Genomic DNA, 5,802 nt, shown 5'->3' with positions numbered 1-5,802 from the left:
GGAGGCAGGTGGATCACCTGAGGTCAGGAGTTTGAGATCAGCCTGGCCAACATGATGAAACCCCATCTCTACTAAAAATACAGAAATTAGCTAAGGTGTGGCTGCACGCACCTGTAATCCCAGCTACTCAGGAGGCTGAGGCACGAGAATTACCTGAACCCGGGAAGCGGAGGTCGCAGTGAGCCAAGATGGTGTCCGCTGCACTCTAACTTGGGTGACAGAGTGAGACTCTGTCTCCAAAAAAAAAAAAAAAAGATTTTGGTTTACCAGAAACTTTTAATCAATCAACGCTTGAAGTTCAAAGTGAACTCTCTCTTAATGTTCCAAGGCCAAGGTCTTTGATATTTCTTAAGAAATTTCTCGGCCTGGTGCAGTGGCTCACGCCTGTAATCCCTGCACTTGAGAAGGCTGAGGTGGGTGGGTCACCTGAGATCAGAAGTTCAAGACCAGCCTGGCCAACATGGTGAAACTCCATCTCTACTAAAAATAAATTAGTCGGCCAGGCGCGGTGGCTCAAGCCTGTAATCCCAGCACTTTGGGAGGCCAAGGCAGGCGGATCACAAGGTCAGGAGATCGAGACCATCCTGGCTAACACGGCTCTACTAAAAATACAAAAAATTAGCCAGGCGTGGTGGCGGGCGCCTGTAGTCCCAGCTACTCAGAGGCTGAGGCAGGAGAATGACATGAACCCGGGAGGCGGAGCTTGCAGTGAGCCAAGATCGCGCCACTGCACTCCAACCTGGGCGACACAGCCAGACTCCGTCTCAAAATAAATAAATAAATAAGTAAGTAAGTAAGTAAGTCAGGCATGGTAGTACACACCTGTAATCCCAGCTACTCCAGAGGTTGAGGCACAAGAATCACTTGAACGTGGGAGATGGAGGTTGTAGTGAGCCATTTCTGGGTGCAGTGGCTCACGCCTGTAATCCTAGCACTTTGGGAGGCCGAGGCGGGCAGATCATAAGGTCAGGAGATCGAGACCATCCTGGCTTCACACAGTGAAACCCCATCTCTACTAAAAATACAAAAAATTCGCTGGGCATGGTGGCGGGCGCCTGTAGTCCCACCTACTCAAGAGGCTGAGGCAGAAGAATTACTTGAACCTGGGAGGCAGGGGTTGCAGTGAGCTGAGATCGCACCACTGCACTCCAGCCTGGGCAACAGAGTGAGACTCCATCTCAAAAAATAAAAATAAATAAATAAATAATAAATACATACATAAAAGTAAAATGTATACTAAAAAACTATAAGTCCAAGTGGGTAGAAATGGATGTATACCATAGTAAGGTATAGTATCATTTGAAGGTAGACTGTGGTAAGTTAAAAACATGTACTACAGGAACTCTTTCCTTTCGCTGCTGCGGCCGCAGCCATGAGTATGCTCAGGCTTCAGAAGAGGCTCGCCTCTAGTGTCCTCCGCCGTGGCAAGAAGAAGGTCTGGTTAGACCCCAATGAGACCAATGAAATCGCCAATGCCAACTCCCGTCAGCAGATCCGAAAGCTGATCAAAGATGGGCCGATCATCCGCAAGCCCGTGACAGTCCATTCCCGGGCACGATGCCGGAAAAATACCTTGGCCCGCCGCAAGGGCAGGCACATGGGCATAGGTAAGCGGAAGGGTACAGCCAATGCCCGAATGCCAGAGAAGGTCACGTGGATGAGGAGAATGAGGATTCTGCGCCGGCTGCTCAGAAGATACCGTGAGTCTAAGAAGATTGATCGCCACATGTATCACAGCCTGTACCTGAAGGTGAAGGGGAATGTGTTCAAAAACAAGCGGATTCTCATGGAACACATCCACAAGCTGAAGGCAGACAAGGCCCGCAAGAAGCTCCTGGCTGACCAGGCTGAGGCCCGCAGCTCTAAGACCAAGGAGGCGCGCAAGCGCCGTGAAGAGCGCCTGCAGGCCAAGGAGGAGGAGATCATCAAGACTGTCCAAGGAGGAAGAGACCAAGAAATAAAAGCTCCCCCTTTGTCTGTACATACTGGCCTCTGTGATTACATAGATCAGCCATTAAAATAAAACAAGCCTTTATCTGCAAAAAAAAAAAAAATGTACTACAAACCTAAAGCAACCTATAAAATAACCTAAGTAGAAATTATAGCTAATAAGCCAGCAAAAGGAATCATTAAAAAGCAAAAAAAAAAAAAGGGAAAGACAGACTACCAATGAGATCAAGTCCTTAGCTGACAGAGCCAGCAAGAAAATAAACAGTATAAAGACAAGAAAAAAATAAATAAGCATCCTATTTAAAAATTCAGCATTTAAGTCGTTTTTCATATAACAATAAGAATGTATTTTCAGCAAATTAACTAGAAAACTAATGAAACATCTAATACAATCTTGGAGTTGATGACTGACAAAGCCCTTGCTTCTACAAAATAATGCAAAAAGAATTTCACACTTTGAAAGCCAGCACTGGTTAACTACAAAGTCCCATTTTCCAGCATGATTAGACAATGGTTAGAAATATCTCACTCAGCATCAAAAAGCCACAGCATCATTTTACCTAATAGGATTAGAAAAAGAAAATTCTCTTTTGTCCATATTATCAAAGAGCAAGGCCAGGCCCAATGGCTCACGCCTGTATTCCCAACACTTTGGGAGGCTGAGGCAGATGGATCACTTGAGGTCAGGATTTGGAGACCAGCCTGGTCAACATGGTGAAAACCCATCTCTACTAAAATTACAAAAATTAGCCAGGCATGGTGCTGCATGCCTGTAATCCCAGCTACATGAGAGGCTGAGGCAGGAGAATCGTTTGAACCCTGGAGGCAGAGGTTGCAGTGAGCCAAGATGGCGCCACTGCACTCCAGCCTGAGCGACAGAGTGAGACTCCGTCTCCAAAAAAAGCAAAAAAACTTTATCTTTTAATTATTTTGTTATATAACCGGAACTACAGAAACTTATTAAAAACTATGTGAATATCACAAACCTGTACACCATTAGTCCCATTTTACAGAGGTCCCTTTCAGCCCTAACATCGTGGGGACCAGCAGCTAAACAAAGCAGTCTCCCTGTGTGTAATGAAGGGCAGAATGTGGCCTACTTCAGGCCAGTCATTTACCAGATATTATTCCAGATACTGCTCATAAGACAATCTGAGGCCTGATGAAGGCCCCTCCTTCACCCACATGAGAATGTTCAGGATGCTAACTCCTAACTGATACAGGAGACTCAAAAGCAAGGAACACCAAACAGTGCAGATGTAGGAGGCAAGGCTTCCTGAGAGACAGCTGGCTCAAGGCAAACTGAATGGAGGCAGTCAATTACCATAATCAATGGAACACACCCCTCCTATCTTTATTCAAAGTAGGACTAACCAAGATGATGAATCATCAGCTCAGTGGCTTGTTTTAACTCCTAGCAGACTGTTCACTGCTCCACATACATCTATGCCTCATCTAGAGCATCTGAATTGAAATCATAAAGCTTCACTGTGCATACCACCATATCTGTTTTATCAGCTCTAACTTAGCTATCATGTCACACATTCCCATAGGCCCCTGCTGTTCCCCATCTGCAATATCATCCTCTTTACCTGTGTGTTCATTTTCTGCCTTACACATTAGGCTATACGCTACACAAGGGCATGAGCTGACTGCCTTTCTTGTCCATTGTCACCAGTGAGCAAGCCTCGCATGGTGCCTGGCACATATTATAAACACATTAAGTACTAGATAAATAAATAAAGGAAATCTTGACTAGCAGAGCAGGCTCAAAATATCTGCAGACAGTGAAACAAGAGACAGAAACCAAGCCTTGAAATCACTGAAGAGTAAAGAACTTAACACCTGTCAGATTTTTCTGGGAATCAAGGTGGGGAACAAGAACATATGAGAAAACGTGTACATACAGAGAACTAAGATGCTCTGATATGCCAATTTCAAACTGGAATGGCCCTAGAATTTGAGTCATGCCCTAGCAGGTGAATGAATACACCCAACAAATTTTGTCACTTAAATGTACACACTCAACCTTAGGCAATATTCAGTGTCTAACCTGGGATCTCCAACAAATTATTAAGTACCTTGATGCACAGCCCTAACTCAGATAATAGTCAGTCTTTGACATACCTCTCAAAATTGAATAGTCATAAAACTACACACCAATTACATAGAGTCTCAGAAAAACTCATGGAGGGAAGGGCTCTGGTAGTCAACAGCATTCTGTCACTGTCATAGCAGGTAAGAAGAATGAAAGCTCTTCAGTGTAAGAATTTTCAAAAAGTAAACTATTACTTAATTTAATTTTATGTAATCTGAATGTAGTAAGGCCCTAACAAAAGGTATCACAAAAAAACTTAAGAATAAAATATAAGAAAAATACTCTGAAAAACACACTTGAAACAAATGAGCAAACTTATTCCCCCAAAACACATAGCAAATCATTAATTGGGATATAACCTTCTGACCAAAGATAACATATTTTGCTTTGTTTTTTTAAAATCCAGGCAAGTCAATAGCTTCTGCTTGAAATAAAGGAAAACTGCAGTCTAGCATCACATGGTAAACAGCTGGCTATTATACAAGGGAATTCCCCCCAAAAATAGAAGGAAAAACTAGTTTGGCCTCGTTCCTAATACCAGTGACCTTGCTGATAGTGAATAGTTTGTCTTCATAGTGATAACAAAGAAACTGTATTCATATTTTTAAAAATGACTTAAAGCGAGGCGCAGTGGCTCACACCTGTAATCCCAGCACTTTGGGAGGCCGAGACGGGCGGATCACCTGAGGTAAGGAGTTCGAGACTAGCCCTGCCAACATAGCGAAACCCCATCTCTACTAAAAATGCAAAAATTAGCTGGGCGTGGTGCCTCACACCAGTAATCTCAGCTACTTGGGAGGCTGAAGCAGGAGAATCACTTGAACCCAGGAGGTGGAAGTTGCAGTGAGCCGAGACTGTGCCACTGCACTCCAGCCTGGGCGACAGAGTGAGACTCCATCTCAAAAAATAAATAAACTCACAGTAATGACTAATAATAAGAGTGGGGAAGATAAAGGATTCAGGGACACAAAACTTCCAACTGCTTTTCCCTCATCCAGTTACCCAGGGTCATCAGAACCAAGTGTTTGGTTACACTAAAGAGAAATAAGAAAACAGAAAAAGATAAATTCCCCCTCCTTCCTCCCTTCCGTGGATGACTTAAGGTGCAGCTCCGTCAACATCATGCCCATCAACTGGTGCAGAGGTAACAAATGTGGCACAACCACAGCCTAAAATTCAGCAAGAGAAAGGAACAAAGAACCACACGGCTACATGGTCGAACCTCAAACATTAATTAATCTTTGAGCCACCGCGCCCGGCTCAAAGATTTGTTCAAAGCAGCAGCCAGCATGGTAATTAATACACATCATGGCACTGCTTGGCATCTTGCCTCACTTTCCTTCTTCCTCATCCTCGTCTCCCTCGGCTTGCACCTCCCAAATTAAGTATCTCTGACAGAGGTCATGTAGTAAGGTCACAGAGGTTACGCACTGCTTACCCTTGTTTTCATCTTTTATTTTTTGTTATTGTTACTGTTTTGCTGGTATTATTATTGTTCTGGAAGAAAAGAAACAAACACCTCAGCAAAACCCTAAGTCCAAAATCAAAGACACAACTTTTGGTTAAACATGGTGGACTGATCACATGAGTTATTAAGAATTAATTCCCAGGCCGGGCACGGTGGCTCAAGCCTGTAATCCCAGCACTTTGGGAGGCCGAGACGGGCGGATCATGAGGGCAGGAGATCGAGACCATCCTGGCTAACACGGTGAAACCCCGTCTCTACTAAAAAATACAAAAACTAGCCGGGCGTG

The 5,802-nt window shown here is 44.1% G+C and overlaps 1 protein-coding gene and 1 pseudogene across 6 annotated transcripts in view; one reads left to right on the top strand and one right to left on the bottom strand.

Annotated features, from left to right (window-relative positions):
* The window catches only part of MAP4K4 (mitogen-activated protein kinase kinase kinase kinase 4), a 189,954-nt gene that overhangs the window by 175,924 nt on the left and 8,228 nt on the right, over positions 1–5,802 (bottom strand). The gene's annotated exons all lie outside the window — the stretch shown is intronic.
* On the top strand, positions 1,345–2,054 carry LOC105522165 (annotated as a pseudogene). The gene has a single exon (XR_001003398.1). The product of XR_001003398.1 is annotated as a 60S ribosomal protein L19 pseudogene (transcript).

This window comes from Colobus angolensis, unplaced genomic scaffold (genome assembly GCF_000951035.1).
Source record: "Colobus angolensis palliatus isolate OR3802 unplaced genomic scaffold, Cang.pa_1.0 Scaffold42, whole genome shotgun sequence".
Taxonomy (NCBI): Eukaryota; Metazoa; Chordata; class Mammalia; order Primates; family Cercopithecidae; genus Colobus; species Colobus angolensis.
This window is presented reverse-complemented; position numbering and strand designations above follow the sequence as displayed.